This window comes from Condylura cristata, unplaced genomic scaffold (assembly GCF_000260355.1).
Source record: "Condylura cristata isolate star-nosed mole 26May11 unplaced genomic scaffold, ConCri1.0 scaffold00017, whole genome shotgun sequence".
NCBI classification, from domain to species: Eukaryota; Metazoa; Chordata; class Mammalia; order Eulipotyphla; family Talpidae; genus Condylura; species Condylura cristata.
The window spans coordinates 1,207,005-1,224,320 of NW_004567118.1; the positions used below are offsets into that span (position 1 = coordinate 1,207,005).

At 53.1% G+C, this 17,316-nt stretch overlaps 1 protein-coding gene across 1 annotated transcript in view; it reads left to right on the forward strand.

Moving 5' to 3' along the window:
* Nucleotides 1-16: 16 nt before the first annotated feature.
* MAP3K14 (mitogen-activated protein kinase kinase kinase 14) overlaps nt 17-17,316 on the forward strand; it is a 37,065-nt gene continuing 19,765 nt past the window's right edge. Inside the window, exon 1 of the mRNA XM_004684071.2 lies at nt 17-97. The gene's annotated coding sequence lies outside the window, so the exon portion shown is untranslated. The remainder of the gene's footprint in view (nt 98-17,316) is intronic.

The window sequence follows — 17,316 nt, forward strand, 5'->3', positions numbered from 1 at the left end:
ACCGTGGCCCCGAGCGCCGCCGCCTGCCACCGGCAGCGGGAGATCGAGGGCGAGGGGAGCGCAACACTCGCTGCTTGGGGAGATCGGCGCTCGGCCGGTAGGTGACTGGGCGGACCCCTGGGCCTGGAACGGGGCGCTGAGGGGGCAGCGACGAGGGATCGCCCCTCAGCCCGGCGCGGGGCTGCGGCCTGACCAGCCGCCTCAGAATAGTGGGGGTCGGCGGCGGGGCTGGTGGGACCCACTGGCGCGCGGGCCCTGGACCCGGGGCGCTGGCGGCCGGACGCCCTCACGTGCGCTGCCGGGGCCGCAGTCGCGTACTGCTTTCGCCCCTCACCCCCGCAGGCCACACGCTCGCCCGGAGCGCGCGCAAGGGCTCCTCGCTTCCCCTTCCCCGGCACCCCATTCCGCTGCGCTCAGCCGCCCCTCCGCCGGGCCTGCCCCGCCTCCTCCGTTCCCTGGGTGCCCCCCAGGGGGACTCTCACGGGGCGCAAGGTGCCTTCTGCACAAGTGCACCCTCCCATCTGTCCTGCCAGCGAAATGTTTGGCCTTCCCTGGGAAGTTTTCGGGTCACACTGCCCGAGTGGGGAGAAGGAGCCTGCCCTTGGCACCCAGCTGGGAAGTGCTGGCCATTCACTGCATCCTCCTGCCTCCCGGGCCAGCCCTTGTAATTCTGTCCGCTAGACTCGGGACTTTATCTGTCGGCCTTGGAAGCCCATCGTGGCTCTGGCAGCCCGCAGCCACCGGGCACCAAGCAGAAAGAGAACGCTTGTACAGGCGAGAGTCCCCACCTGCCCAGGAGCCTCCTTGGGGATGGGAAACTGCAGTTTTCTTTCCTAATTGAAGTTAAATGTTGCTCTCAATCCTAAAGAGTGGACTGGGGAGGGAGGTGGGGTGTGGGCAAGAGAGGGGATGAAGGAAAGATTCAGAAATCAGCGATAGAGAGGTAAGATATTTTGTGTTTAATGGAGAGTGAGCATCAGAGGCTTGGTTAAAGACTTTAAATAAGAGCAAGTGAAATTAAATGATGAAAGGCAGGGTTGGTACAAAATAACAACCTCTAGTTCATTCTAGGAAAAATGTTGAAAACCCCTTGACTGCAAACAGTCTTTCTGAAAGATTAGAGGGAGATAGTATCTTAAGTGATGTGTTTTCACTTGGTGTCTTTATACCTGTAACCTTTCCCTTCACATGTCGGTGTGCTAAGATAGATCGTACTTTCCAGTTTTATAGGTGAGCACCTGAGGCAGGTGGGGGGGTGGGTATATGTTGCCCAATGCTAGGACTCAGGGTGGGGAATCTTGCTGCATCTTACTCTGGACCACATGCTGTGACTTGGCTGATGGAAGGCAGGGAAAGTGGTGAGGCGTTTGCGCTCTTAAAAGAAGAGTACAAGTGTTTGTCTCACTTAGGATGTGTTCGGATGTACCCAGGATGCTTCTGAACCAGTGTCAACGTCAGTTCCTTTGGTGCAGCAATGCCAGACCTCAGAGTTCTTAGGACAGCTTCAGGGCATCCTCATTCATTTTGAAGGATGTGGTGAACTTCCCAGAGATCTCAAATAAAAGGAATAGTCTTAGACTTGGCTGTTAGCAATAAGTAGCCAGGTATATGTTCCAGCACTCTTGTGAAATCAGACCGCTATGAGCGGTCTATTATCCTTTAGGTCATCTTCTGACTGTTTTCAGGTTACCAGGAGCCGTTCTAAAGGGGTTTTTTTGCCCCTGGTAATTGTCTGTTAGGGTTTGTGGGAGCGGCACCGCAGACAGAGACCTTGCCAACTGAGCCTTCGTCTATTAAACAAAAAATGTCTGGTTGGCTGTTTCGTCTCAACAGATGGAGGTTTGGTTCCTCATTTTAGTTCTCCTGTTGAACACTGACTCCTTTGTGATCTGCTTGGAGTGTTTGTAAATCATTTAATGTTGAGAGGTAGCCTTGCCCTGATTGGCTGTCCAGCTCTAGGCAACTGTTGTGATTTTGGGGTCCATGATCACCATTTGTCCCTGACCAGGTTGTGATGAGAGATCTGTAGAGATGTGAACGAGGTAGAGGTTTCCTCCAGGGTTGTTTTCTCCGATTTGGCACCCTCTTAAAGCGTCCTATCACTTTGACCTGTGGAGTCATTTTTCGTTTCCTATTTTTTTTCCTGTCTCTGTGGACAACACATGAGCCTTCCTAACAGGCCTGCCGCCTCGATGAAGAATTGACAGTCATGTTGGTTGGCTTGGCGGGTGTTCTTTCTGGGGGGCTAGTTCAGAAATCTGAAAATCTAATTCAGTCCTAAACCCAAAGTTTAAGTCCTCTCACCCCACAGAGCAGCATGTGTTACTAAGGGCTCCCATCATCACAAGGCTGTGTTTTTTTGTTTTTTTTTTTTTCCTGGCAAAAGGTTAAAATGCAACTAAAATTCTGCTTTCGTGATTAATAAGTCACTACCGCAGTTGTGTCTGATGCTTCCTGTTTGCCCTATTTTAGTATTTCAGTTAAACTGGAAATATCTGAGCCCTGGGGGCACTTTTGATGGTACCAGTGTGAAATTGGCGGGAAGGGGGAAAATTCCATGTCAGTGGATTTGAGCCACTTGAGGGCTAAGCCAGCTCTTGGGCTGTGCACACTGAGAACCCCAGGAAGGGAACAGAGTGGGGGAGCACCCCCCAGGGCAGGGCGAGTGAGTTGTGAGGCACGTGCAAAGACTTTGCGTGTCCTTAGTGTTGCTGACTGAAATGTTGAAAGCAGATTCGCGACAGAAGACCAACAACAGGCAGATTGTGCAGTAGGACATTTCGGTGGTGGTGAGTGAAGCTTAGAGTGTTGGCCGGGGTGGGGGAGGGGGTCTTTAGTTCTGAGTTTATCTGAGACCCTGAGTTGTCAGTGTGGAGCAAAGTCCTTTTGCCACAGAGGCCTCAGCGCCCTAGCAGCTCGCTTAAAGGTCCTCTCTCCTTGTTGGCTTCCCGCCTCTAACCCCTCCCCTCCTGACATACCCCCTGAGGTTGCATGGCATCCAGTGATGGCACTTGGTAGCCTTATTATGGTTTGTTTGGTATTTTCTCGCACTATTCATTAGCGACGGGAAAAGGTCAGGAAAGTAAAGCTATTAAGAAGAAATAAAGTGGATGTGATTATGCGGGGAACCTGTGTTGTGCCCAGAAACTAAACCCACGTTGCTTGACATCCAGCCCACTGCTTGTTCTGACTTACTTATGAAATGATAAGTTAGGTCTTTTTTTCCAAAATATGTTGATTTTGAGTGTAACTAAACTAGGGTAGCTGCTTTATCCATTTATGATAGTTATTAATTCATTCTAATAAGTGTCGTGAACACTGAATTATTGGTATTGATTACTCATGATGATGATACTGAAAAACAAAGATGAATCACATAGCCTCTGGATGGGCCTGCTCATCCCCATCATACAGAAGGTGCAGAAATTAAGGCAGAGTTGCTTGGCCAGCGCAGTAGAGCAATGGGAGGGTGTCACGGGGGGTGTCACAGGGCGGGCGTCGGTGGCCAAGGCAGACAGTGCTGGGTCAGGCCCACATCTGCCACTGTCTGCCTTGTGGTGTGTAAATGGGATCATTGGGTTCTTGTGTCTCTAAGCAAAATGGCAGATAGCAAATAAAGCAGGTCCTCAAATAACGTCTTATTCAATGTCATTTCGTTATATATAAAAGCGGACAAGAAAAAGTCCCGGCCAGCATTGAACAAAATGATGTCTGTTCAGGTGAAAATAAGAGTCTGAGAGTTGGCTTTCATGGGGGTTGTCTTGTGTAGAAAATGAGAGCGTGCAGGTGAAGTACTGAGCTGTGCCCGGAACAGAGAAGACACAGAGCTGTGCCTGGGACAGAATGAGACTCAGCACATGCAGCCGCAAATGTCCTGGTCAGGTCGTGCTGATGCTGGTGCCGGTGAGCGCAGTTGTGCTGTGATTGCCAATAACTGCGCTGACCAGACCTGTCTTCTGTAAGGTGCTGTCAGGAAGGACCAGATGGCCCACCGGGGCAGTCTTTGTCTCCATAGGACATCCAGTTTGTCCAAGGCCCTGAGTGTCAGTGTGGACCAAAGTCCTCTTGCCTTAGCGGCCTCCGCGCCTTCTTGACAGCTCGCTTAAAGGTCCTCTCTCCTTCTTGCTGCCTTCCCGCCTCTACCCCCTCCCCTCCTGACATACCCCTTGAGGTTGCGTGGCAGCCAGTGATGGCACTTTGTAGCCTTATTATGGTTTGTTTGCTTGACCTTTCCGATTGTCTGGGGGTCTAAACCGGCACATTCGCCTTCTCTTACACTCAATACAGCTCTCTCCACGCTCATGAGCCCAAGAGGTCCAGGCCCCACCCAGAGGGTCAGTGTTGGCACTCCTAAAGCTATGGCCACTCTTGGCCCTCCTAGGACTCTGAGCCAGGCCTTTCTAGGGCTCCCTCTTGTCTCCCATGGGGTCAGGTAGGCCCCAGCCTTAACCTTGGAGGTTAAAAAAAAAAAGGCAAATACTCTGTAGTATGTACATCAACAAGGACTTGTTCTTCTGGGGGCACTGCAAGGGGGAGTCTGTTTCTGCAGAGTGAGCTCCCCACCACCACGTGCCCTCCCCCTCCTGCTTCTGTCTTTGTCAACTCATCCCTGGCACCAGGCACATCTGGGGGCCCTGCATCGGCAGCCAGAGGGTCACAGGTTTCTCTTTCAATCACACAAGGAGAAAATAGCAGTTTTGTATTAGATTTTAAATTCTTGTTTTCCCCGTCTTCCTACAAAACAATAATACAAGCTTCCAACAGGCCAACGTTCCCTTTAAATAACATTTTGTTTTCTCTCGGGGAAGCTGTCTTGATGGCCAAAAAGTCATTTCTAAAGTGAACCTAGTTTTTAGAAAAAATAGATCACCGGATGTCAAGCCTCATGTTCAGATGAAAATGAAACCAGCAGGCTGGAGTGCAGCTCCCATCCTGACTTCAGGCTGGAGGTGAGCGCCGTGTCTGGAACTGGCTCAGTGACCGGTTGGCTCCACAGACTGCATTTGATAGCCGCCTTAGTCATCTTCCAGGCAGCTTTGCTTAGGTGAGCAGGCACTTTCTCTGGAAGGTGAGTCACTGTGCAGGGGTGTAGGTGACAGGACATTTATTCCCCAGCACCGTTGCAGAGGAAATCGTGAGACCTTATGGAGAAGCCTTCAGCCAAGGCCTCTCTCATTTCATTTCAGCCCCAGACCTTGGGGGGCAGAAGTGAGGAAGCCAACAGGAGGCTCCCGGGGTGTGCCGCCTGACAAGAGATGGCGCCCCTGGTGAGCAGGGGCCTTGTTCATGTAGGCGCGGCGCCCAGAGGGGCAGTGTCCCCGTGCCCTGGAGCGCAGCCCTCTGGAGGGTGGAAAACGCCCGCGTCCAGTGAAGTCTGCAAAGAAGCAGAGCGGAGCTCTGACCCACAAAGCTGGAAAACCCCTTGGCAAAGAGCAGAGAGCTACAGGCTGTACTGTGGTGTGCACGACCTTAGGAGGAACTTTGCTAGCCACCTGCCCTCTCATACCTGGAGGCTGTGAAGACTGCAGTGACTGGGATGGCTGCCTTAAACCCAGACTTCAGAAAAGTCTGGGCTCTGAGTCTCTGAGTCTGCCTCTGTCTCCCACCCGTATCACAGGGCCAGTGTTTGGGCTCAGACACTGTGCAGTGGCCATTCCACTCGGCCTGTCACTATGGCTTCGGCTGAGCCGTGAGCGGTGTCCATCAGGGCAGAGTTTGTTCAGACCCTGCTCGAGACCAGTGCTGTGGGGCAGGGACATTGTAAGCATTGTCCAGGATCTCCCGCAAGGTGGGCTTTACCCTTTTGAAGCCACAGGGGAAGAACTGGTAGGACCTGGTAATACTGGTTCCTAGTGAGTGACCAGCCCTTACCCACACCCCATTAATCTAGACCAGACTGCAGTAATTTCTGGCAGTGCTGGCTAAGGAGCCTCGGACCTTCACCAGAGTTACAGACTGTAAATGGTCACTGCCATTTGCATGTACCCCTATTTTAAAAAAGAAAATGGGCTCAGGAGTTGCCCGAGGCCACACGGCTCAAGTAAGGCCCAACTATTTCACTCAGCTGTGCTGCCTCCGAACAAAGGAACTGCTCCTGGAACAGGTACTGTGTTTTGTTAACTAGCTTCTCCATTACTCACACCCCAACCCCAGCACGCTCAGCCTTCCTGTGGGCCCTGCCAGACCTGGAAAAGGTGAAGCCAGCCCGGCAGCTGCTCTGGAGCTGAGAAAAAGTAAACAGAAGGCGAGATGACACTCTCTTGTCCTCTGAGGTTCACGTAACCAAAAGGAGGTCAAGCTTGATAAAATACAGTTTGGGCCTGGTTACCTGTACCTTTAGGGCACTTTCCCGTCTCTCTAAACGGTATGTCACCCAGAGTGAGTGTTCAGTGAGGATTTATGACTGACTGTGAGGGGACCAACCCACGGGCCGCAAGGACGCTTTTCACCCCTTTCTCCTGTGAAGAGGAGACGTAGCACCCATGGCATGCAGGTAGCCAGAGAGCCAGTGTAGACAGCAGTCCCAGCTGGGCCCGTCAGCCCTCTCAGCTCGAAGGCTCTCCCTTGTGAGCAAAGCCATGACTGGACGGTGGCGTCTGCACAAAGAGCTGTTGTGTTGGAGAGCCACCCTCCACCTTCTGCTAAACAGCACTTCCTCTTACTGGTGAGATCAGGGGTGACTGGAAGGATTAGAAAGAATTGGGGCTATGCTGGCCTCCGATGTGGATACTGTTGCCAACAAAGATTAGAAATGGACTCCTTGGGCTCTCCCTTTTGGGGCAGCCGGTTAAAGCACAGCACTATGAAGCTACCACAGCCACTGCAGCTCGAGTTCAGTCCCCAGCCTGGGAGGTGACCCACATGGCGCGGCAGACCTCTGCTGTCTCCCGGTCTGTCCCTAGCGAGTTCTCTCACCTCCCCGCACCTCAGGCCTGTACCCCAGCTCTTATATGCATAAATAAATCAATCTTCAAAAAAAAAAAAAGAAATGGACTCCTTTAGCTCAGGAAGTTAAGTTAGATGAACAGGCAGATGCTGTCCTTTGCAGACGGGAGGGGCCTCTAAGCTAGGTGGGAAAAGCTGTGTGTCCCGCCCACCCAGCCAGCGTGTGTGCCGATCTCAGCCAGGTGTAGCCTGTCGAGTTCAGAAGGGCACCTTCGTGAAGAATTAGAAAGAATTGAGTCTCTAGGCCAGCATTAAGACAGGGACTGACAGGGTGGCTCAGCCGTCAGCTTGGTGTGTCCCCTTCTTGCTGGTGTCCAGTCAGAAGACCACCACCATGCTGTGACCCCTCATGCAGGGAGCTAGCTGGTCCCTGTCACTCCCAGGTGACTGGCCAGTCTGCACCCTCATCCTAGCCGGCCAGACTTTGGGCGTCGGGCGGGCTCCTGTGTTCCTCAGGGCTGTATCAGTCATTCTCCACTCAGTGGGTGCTTGCCAAGTCCATCTGATGTGGCAGGTGCTGCTAGGTGCTGGGACATAAAAGTGGGCACAGTGGAGGGACTACCCTGGAGGGGCCCACTCTGGCGGGGTCAGGTCAGCCTAGTGGCGGCTGTGTTGCAGGTGCTGCATGGTGAGGCAGGGCTGTGGGAGCTGGGGAAGGCCAAGAACCCAGGGGCCCTGCTTTTCCAGCTTGACCCTGCACCGGCGCTGACAGGGGTGCGGGAGGGGAGGAGCCTCACCCGCCTTGAGCCTCACCCGCCTAGCCACCCACGTCTGGGGGCAACACCCTCAGCATAGCACTTAGTTGGGAACTTTGCGCCACTTAGGAATAACCTGGAAACTCTGCACTAGGGAAGAAAGAAGAGTTTTGGGGGAGTGTGGGCACTGTCCATGGAAATGCGCTCAAGTATATTAGAGCAGAAGCAGAGGATGCGTCTCCGGCTATTAGACACGCTCAACCGATCCTGGCCTCGCAGCCTGGATAGAGTGGACAGCAGCCGCACATCCCTCTGGCTTGGTGCCGCTCTGAGGCAGAATCAGGCGGATGGCCCGAGGCCGGAGCCTGACAGTGCTTCGCGGCATTCCAGGAAGGGTTGCATGGGTGAAAGCTGCACCAGAGAGGACTCGTCTGTCCTGGTCACGGTGGCGTCCATTCTGGCCAGCTCTGGAGCTGACGGCCGCTGCCTGGGTGGTTGTTGTTGAGTGAAGGTTTGTGACTAGACTCCTCACTCTTCTTTCCAGGCCCTGCTGGCCTGAGAGGGTGAGCGGCTCTGGCTGTGGCATGGTTTCCCCTCCTAGCGAGGAATAGGGCTGAGCTCCTCCGTGTACACCCATCACACCGCCACACCGCCGGGGAGCTCTAGAATGTGGTGTATTGTAAAGGCCCCTCTCCCCCTACTGTTCATGACTTCAAGCTGGTGGCTCGGGCCAGTCTGTCAAGGGCGTGTCGAGCAGCCCCTAAAGGAGGCCACGACCAGGCCGCCCCGCCACCGAGCGGATGGAGCCACGTGCTTCCGTCCATCTAGCCCTGTGAGTTGGACGCCTTCTGTGGAGAGCCAGGTTGTTTGGGTTTCTTGTTTATTCTGAAGTTCCTCAAACTAGTTCCTCAATTCAGAACCAGTCACCAGTGACTACAATGAACTCGAAGCCTCCTCCCTTACAGGGAAGCGGAGTCTGAATACAGGTAGACCCTGCTTGACGCTGGTGTCTCCTGTGGAAACCCAAGTCCTGCACAGCAGGAGGAAGGGTGAGGTTGGATTTCCAAACTTGGCCCACCTGGGGACCTGCTCCTTGCTCAGAATCCAGCCCAGAAGGTTAAATGAGGAGAGCTGGATTTTGTAACCAAACATTGCTTGTAATGATGACCTCAAGCCTTGACAAGATCCAGAAGTGCACTTTGACTCATCAAAGAAAGCTGGTTGTGTTTGACATGAGTTTAGTGTCAAGGGCAGTTTCTGGCACTGTAATCTCTGGAAATGGGTCATTATTGAGCAGGATACATTGCCACTCCCACTTAATCAGAATATCAGTTACACGAAGTATCCCATCCTACAGATTTCAATGACACTTGACATTTTTTACATAACATACATCAAAAATTCTGGGTCACTCACTGGATAAGATGAAGCATGCAGCGGTTGGACTTTCTCATCAGTACTGCGTGCCCCCGTCCCGCAGAGTGGATTCCATGTTGGTCTCTGGGAGTTAATAATAGGTAGCACCTTTCTGTTTGCTGTTGGCTCCCTTCGTGCCAAAGATCCAAACGTGGAATTGAAAATGCATTGCGACACTTCTAAAGCTTACGCAGCCCTCTGTATCAGGGGCCTGGAGACATAGTACTGGCCATATTCATGGAGCTAGCTGCTGATGTTTAAGGCTTTTCTATATAAAAACTAAAAGGGCCTCCCTGGTGGCACCGTGGGTTAAAGTCTCAGCACTATCAAGCTTTCCGAAGCCACTGCAGCAGAGTTCAATCCCCGGCCAAGAAAGTGACCCACAGGGCGCAGCAGACCTCTCCTGTCTCCTGTCTCCTCCACTGCTCCCCTCAGCTCTGTATTTCAGCCGATCCGCCTGTTCTGTTCCCTACTCTGTCTCTGGTGAATCCTCTCACCGCCCTGGCCCTGGTCACCCACCAGAGGGTTGAAGACTGTTTTATTTAAATAAAAATAAAAATAAATAATAAAATAAATAAATCTTTAAAAATGAAAAAACAGTGAAGTAGGCTTAAGAAGCCTGGGCCAGGCTTTGTGAAATGAACAAAATGTTTTAAGTTGGGGTAGCGTCGGTCCCTGGCATGAGCCCGGCACAGGTGGGCCACAGAAAACAGCCCTGCCAGACGTCCCTCCAAGAGTCTCAGCCTCCAGCTCCCGTTTCAGAGCTGCTGCTTCCAGAATATAGACCGATTGTGTTCATAATTCCTAAATGAGGTGCCTCCTCCTGGGCTTCTCACCAACAAGTCTTTGGCTTGGGGCTGGCAGCTTCTAACTTAGGGTCCCAATTTTTAAACCTTAGATCATTGGAAAGTGGGTACAATGTCATGGTCAAGAGATGGGCTTTGACATCAGAGTCTGCAGATCCCACCTCACCATTCCCGAGCCATGTGACCTTGGGAGGTGACTTGACCTGCCTGCTGGCCTCAGTTTCTTCCTCCTCGTAAAGGGAACACTAGGGCCTTGCCCGCAGTGACGTGAGGACAGGACTCGTGTACCTCTGCGGGGTCTTTCTCCAGCACTCTTGCAGCCCTCTCTACAGTTAGTCTGGACACCACAGCCACTCTCTGAAATCCATGTGAGGCGCAACCATATACCACACTAATCAGAACTTAGCCATATCCCTGTGAAAGCTCGAGGCTTACCAGGATGGCACGGCCTAGGATGAGGTCCGTTGCGTAACATAAAACACGACACATTTAAATTCTCAACAGTGTATACCTGATGCTTGTATGTTATAAGACAATGTCACTGCAATACAAAAACACTAATTTTAAGAAATGTTAAAAAGAAGGGATGCATATATTGCCTAATACGTAAGAGGCAGTAATAGCTGCCACGGTTATTCTTACGCTGTGGACAGCCAACATGTAACTGTGTAACTATGCACTGCAACGCAGAGGGGTCCCCAGGACAGCTAATTTCAGCAAAGGCCATTCCCTGGACCACCCAGAGCTGGCGGCAGAGAGGAGCTAGATGGCACGTGCAGAACAGCCTTCAGAGGACACCCTCCCTCCTGGGCCAGCCTTTTCTTGCCCCCACTTCTGCCCCTCTGCTTGTGGGGTTCTCCCCGTGTCAGCACTGCTGGCTGGCAGCTGTGGCAGGGGAGTTTCAGCTCTGCAGAGACTTTCAACAGACTGATCTGCAGTCACAGAAAGGACCGTTCAGCTGAGCAGCTTGGAATGGTCTCCATCGCTCTGCTAACAGAGCACCCACCGTGTGCCAGGCAGTGTCACGGGCATTTAAACATGGTTTCTTGCCTTTAATTGTCTTGTGAAACCCTGGGGTGTAGGTTGAGAGCCCCTGTTTTATGGGTGGCAAACCTCAGCCTCCGTGGTCACCCACCAGTGTTGAAGACTACGATTCAAACTCAGAGCCTTTGAGCCCTAGGCCATTCTGGTATGTGATCTGACCACCCCGGGATTAAGTGACATATGTTGAAATAAATGACCCAAAGAGCCCTTCCAGTCCCATGATTTTGTGACCACTCTAGCGTCGTGACCCACCGAATGCCTTCCCAGATACTTAGCAACCTGACAGCGAGGGTGTGATCTTTCTCGTAAAGAGCCAGTCCTGGACTGATGGACACTGCCTGACACATAGAAACGGGCGGAGAGAGAGCACACTCAGGAGAGAGTCCCCAGAAGTTGCAATTCCAGGAGTTTACCGTCTCGCCGCCTTACTTGTAGAACTTCATGTAGGTAGAAGCCCAGGCTTATTTGTAAGTAACCCCAAGCCCTGTGTCTGTGAACGTGCACTAGCGAAACCAGGAGGAGTCACGCCAAGCTGGTGTCGCCTGCTGCACAGCACAATCTCCATGATTCTTATGTGCGGGGAGGAAAGGAGCGTGGGGATTTTCTTTTGTTTCTACACACTTTTGTGTTGTCTAAGTGCTTACAATGAGCAAAGTATGACTTTTGTATTTGAAGACAAAATGAAGATTACACCCCCACCCCGGCGGGGGAGGGGGAGGCAGATGAGCTATTACATAAAGGAGGGGAGCCGAGCCAGAAAAACTCGCCTGGTTTGGGTTTCCCGGACTGGGTGCCGTCAGCTCCCACCCCTTCACAGGCCGCGAGGGAGGGGCTGTGGCTGGCTCCCAGGCGGCGCTGTGCTGTGCTTCACACTCCCCGGGCCCCTGCCACAGCGCGCTGACCCCAGCCGCTGCCCGGGGCTGTGCACGGCCTCCCCGGCACTGGATGGTCACACATGAAAGCAGGACAAGCAGGGCCGCAGTGGCCACCGGGTCTCTCTGAGCCCCTCCTACCCCTTGAGTCACTGCTGATAAAAACCACAGTCCCCGGGGGAGAACAAGAAAGGGACTGAAATGAAAACCAAAACCAGGAGGGGCGAGCTCGGCCCACTAAGCTTCAGTGACAGTGGCCCCTGCTGCCAGATCTCACTGACCGGCCGCAGGCGGCCGAGGCGTTTTCAGGGGTGTGGGGCGGGAGCAGCTGACACACATCTGTGAACCCCACTCACAAAGGCGCCTTCTTAGGTGTAGCTTGTTTTCACCCAAAAGTCTTAGGCCCTGGAGGTGCACTGGTGGCCGGGGATCCCCTGGAGGAGTGGGGGGAGGGTGGGGAGGACTTACACTTTTCACTGTATGTTTTCTCTGCGTTTTTGTTTTTTGTTTTTTGTTTTTCTTAACCACTTGGAAATATTACCTGCTAAAAATTGAAAACTGAGAAAAGGTATGTTGGCTCACTGGAAAGGAAAATTGTGAAAAATTGAGAAAAGTAGAAAGAACGTTAAAACAATGCCAAGAAGCCCCGCGGCATGCCGGGAGGCATGAGGCCTTGCAGGTGGACAGCCCCTCGGACAGCCCCTTTTCCTGTTAACATTGTATCCCATAAGCATTTTTCCATTTGGTTGAAAATTATTCGTCAGCATTCTCAGCAGTTGTTTCATGATTTATTTCATCATTTCCCTCCTGCAGGGAGACTCCTGTGCCAATTTTTCGCTATTATAAAAATACCCAAACACCTTTATGTCATGCATCTTTTTCTGTGTCTCTATTTGCTCATTATTTAGACTGCAGCTCAGAGGGGGGCCACCAGAAATGGCCATTGCCCCTCCGGCAGAGGCTTTCTTGTTTGCATAGTTCTTCCATCTCCTCATTCATTAGTAGTCTGATAGACAAAGGGACATGGAGGCCAGGAGGGGCAGCTGAGGCCAGGGAAGAGGCCGGCAGTTGTGTGTACTGGAGCTGGGGGGCAGGGGAGGGGGGTGCGACCGGCTCTTGGAGGTGGGGGAGAAGCCAGTGTGCAGGGCCTCCCAGGCCAAGCACATAGCCACCAGGTCTGAGGAGCTGGCGGGGCGCAGTGCAGTCACTGTGGCCAGAGTCAGAATGCTGTGTTTAGGGAAACAGTGGTCAGATAGCGTGGACCACAGAGTTGGGTCTGGGCCCATAAGCTGTGCAGAGCCAACAGATGTCTTTGATCTTGAGGACTTGCTATTATAAGATTAGCTGAGCATCACTGTAGGATGGGTAGGGCTCAGGGCAAAGCTGAAGTAGGCAAGACCCGAGCTCATAGAACAGCTGTGACGTAAATGGCCCCGAGTCTCCAAAGGGGCCCGTAGAGAGCAGCATTTCTGTCTGTGTGTGGCCACCAGCCCTGCCAGGCACATGGTAGGAATTGTGGACTGCCATAAATTTTATCCCACTCGTTTTATTGACCCAGCAGTTTGACCCATGGAATTGGTGACGACCCTGAGTTTTTGTGGGCACGGCAGGTTGTTTTTGATAATGATCTGTAAGAGTTTAATGACTCGTGGGCATTCGCATTTCATGGCCTCTTAATGGGAAATGCTGCCGCAGAAATTGCCCTCCTGGGAAGCAGGCCTCGAGCAGGGGTTTTGAGATTCTCACAGTGGAGTTTCACTCCGAATGCTCCCGCTCCCCCAGATGCCTCGTTCGGCTCCCATTGCTCACTCGGTCTCTCGGGCTGAGGGCAAGAACTGAGCCCAGCCCAGGAGGGTTTTCATTTAAGGCCCAGCATCTGTCCGGCCACGTGGGCTCCTCCATCTGCAATTCTACCCCTGACTTCTACCCTCTCACAAGGAGTTTAACCCCTGGGGGTGTACCAGGGCGAGCCACACACACCCCTGCGACCTGTAGGCTCATCTCCTGCAGCTCCCCAAAGTAAGCTTTGCCTCTGAGCAGCTCGGGCCCTTTGCGGTTCCTGTGCGGGCTCCCCACTGCACCTGAACCTTTGCCGTCCCTCACCTGGAATTCCCTCTCCCTGTTTTTGGGCAGTTCCTGCTCACCACCTCTTGAGACTCAGCCCAGACGCCACCTGCTTTCAGAGGCCTTTCCTGACACCCTTCAGTCTGGGCCTGGTACCCCCCTTCTGTCTCCATGGCATCTGCTAAGTGCCTGCCTCTGACGCTGCACGATGGCATTGTGTTGTCAATCCTGGCGACTGCTCTTCCCTCCGGTAGAATGTAAGCTCCTCAAGCGACTGCCAGCTTCCTCCGTGCAGGCGTGAAAGAGGAAGCTTCAGAAGGAGATTGGTTCTCAGCGAATGTCTTATTAAAGAAGTTGAGTCACTACTTCTGCTATTTGGCCCTCCCTGGGCATTCAGGGGAGGCTAGGTTTCTGCCTCCAGATGAAATAGTTAGGAGAGGGGCTTGCCCTGGTTTGCCCTAACCCCACAGTGGACATTTTCAAGATGAGCCTCTCAGACAGAGATTTTTCTTTCCCTTTTATGTCCAGAGAACCAGGCTCAATGTTGAGTGCCTTGGGTGAAGCCCATTGACTCAGGGGTGCCATGGCTGAGCCAAGGGAATGAATGTCCCCGGCATCCTCTGCTGGCCAGGCAAACCGATGAGTGTGTCACGTGTTCTGCCTCATTCAGCCCCCAGAACAACTCCAGAAAAGCTAAGAGAAACAACGGGGCCCTCAAAGTGTAGCGTGCAGGCTACAGCAGTGTGGGTTCAGGACCCCCCCCCATGACCTTATTTGAGCCCCACTCTTCACCCCTGGAAACTGCCTGAGTAACGGTGCTGCGTAGTCAGTAGTGACGACCGGGAGTCACCTAGCCCTCAAGTAGTCATGACAAGCCAGGTGTGTCTGGGAACAAGAAGGATCCTCAAGAGACTCCCCAGCTCTCCCTGCTCTCCTCCTCAGAGACGGAGCATTCCAGAGATCCTCTCTGGATAAGGGAAGCTGCAGGGCCCTTGCACAGCTTCCTTAGCCAAGCTGCTATTTCGAGTGTGAATTACATGTCAGTTACATGCTTGTTGCTTGCTTGTTCCTATGTTAAGGGATGAGGTATGATTTCATTTGACAAACATGGTCATGCTGCTTTAAAAAAAAGCAAAAAACCCTGCCAAGTCTAGAACCCTATCTTCTGGCTCCTAGTCTGGGGCTGTCACTGTACTTACAAAAACAGGGAACTGAAATATAATACATCTTTAAAAGGTTATCATCACTAAAGATCAAAATATAAAATACTTTTTGTACTGTTCAATTAACCCCACTCCTGTCCCAGAATCCCAGAAGCTGAAATTAGAAGACACTGCCTTCGACCAGAACGGCCCATTGAACTTTCTGCAGTAAGAGAAATGTTCTCTCTTCACTGGCAGTGTGGTAGTTAGTGTAATTGAGGAGCTAATTTTAAATGTGTATTTAATTTGAGTTGATTTGACTGTCAATAGCCCCATGTGGCCAGTGTCTACCATACTGGACAGTGAGTCCATAGAGTCGGAGGAGGGGTCACCCAGCGGTCCCCGGCCCCCTGGCTGTGGAATCATCCAGAAAACTTGTTAGAAGTAGATTCTGGGCCTGCTGCCCAGTGACTGACTCAGTAGGTTGAGGGTGAGTGCCTTTTAAGAGCTCATCTGGTTATTCTAACTTGCTGTCAAGTTGGAATGTCCAGTATTAACCAGCTCTTCCTCGATGGGAAGAGTGAAGCCAGACCCAGGCATTCAGCCCTGGCCTGCACCTTGTGGGAGACTACAGCAAACGTTTGAGGAAACAGAGACCTTTGGAGAAGGTCTGGATGAAAGTTGTGGACCTCTTCTCTAGAAAAATGCAATTGTTTCTGGAGCTTGCAGAACTGAGTTGAAGTTCAGGGTCCAGGAGTCTCACAGATAAGGCCCAAGGTTCCTCCGGGACCATGCAGTCGTTCGTTTGCCCCCCTCCCCAGACTCTTCCAGGGGTCATTGGGGCAGCACAGAGAACAGGCCGTGGACATGCAGCAGGCTCTAAAAAGAATATTGCATGAACCCACTTTCTTCCCTTCTTGTTCTCTTGGCTTTGTGCTTGAGCTGAGTGGGTTTGGCTATGGCCACTGCACCCACCCTCAGATCTGACCCAGAGACGGGGGCACAGTGAGTACAGGTCTCAGTGGAGCTGGGGAGAGTCCAGGCTGGGTAACAGGGCAGTGTCTGGACTTGCCTTCAAGGGCAGGAGCACAGCTGACTCCCGCTTGGTCCTCACTGCCCAGGAGCTACAGGTGAGTGAGGGAGCAGAGCGTTGGGGCAGTGAGCTGGGGTGACAGGCCTAGGACCAAATCCCAGGCCAGGAAAGCCACTGGCAGCAGTCCCAGGCTCCGGCAGAAGCCCGTCTTTGTAGACCACCTGAAAAAGGCCCTGTATAAGGGAGGGAGCGTGTGCAGCAGAGGAGAGCCAGCGTACCCCATGAAGAGGCCTTGAGCCGTGGGCGAGGGGCTGAGCCATGATCACGTGGCTCGGGACAGGCCATGGTTTTGTGCCCTCCGTCCTTCGCAAGCTCAGATGCCAGCCGCCGGCTAGCTCCTCCGCAGCCTCCTTGCTGCCGTCCGCCCGTGTGAGCCATCAGCGAGCTGCAGAGGAGATGCCGTGCGACCACACCTGCTCCTCCACGGCCAGGGCGCCTGGCCAGCCCAGGGAGCGGGGCCTCTCTGGCAGCAGCCTGCCAGACAGTCAAGCTGGAAGGATAGCTCTGGGGTGAAGGGGTGCCCCGTGGGCTCTCTGGGGGAGCTCTCGTCAGACCCAGACAGGCTGTGTGACCCGAGGGCAGCTACAGCTGAATGTCTAGGTGCCCTTGGAGCAACCTCTGAGCACGTGACCGCACCTCCTGTTCGTCAGAGGGGACCCAGCTGGTGCTCGGGGTCCTCGCGTCTCGTGGTTGACCTTTGCTCCCCTCGTTCAGACAGCTCAGCGGTCTCTGCATACTGCTGTGCTCTTCCAAGATGGCCGCCTCTGCCCCCAGGAGCCTTCTGACCAGAAGGACTGTGAGTTGGCCTCTGTGTTTGTCTGGAGTGCAGGCCCTTGGGGTGCGTGTGGTGCAGCCTGAGGCCTGGGGTCTGGGCCCTGGCCCTGTGTGCCGCTTGCAGGCTGGAAGACCTCGGGCAGCCTCCAAGGTCAGGCCTCTGTTTCTCCAAGATGAAAATGGGGAGGTTAAAAAGTACGGTTGAGGCCTCTCGTCACATATCTCTAATACTTTTAGGTTTGGAGGATCTTAGATTTTTAAGATCTCATGTTCCCCTGGTAACGAGGCTGAGAGAGGTCGGAGCCACCCTAGGCCCCAGATGGATTCCTCCTTGGAGGTGGAAGGGGTTGAGCATAGGTATAGGTGGGACGAAAGGGCATTTACAAGAAAAGCAGCCTGGTTTGGCAGAGTGTCGCCTAGGAGAAGTCAGCAGCCCCCAGATTCCTCCATGTCACCAGGTAACGC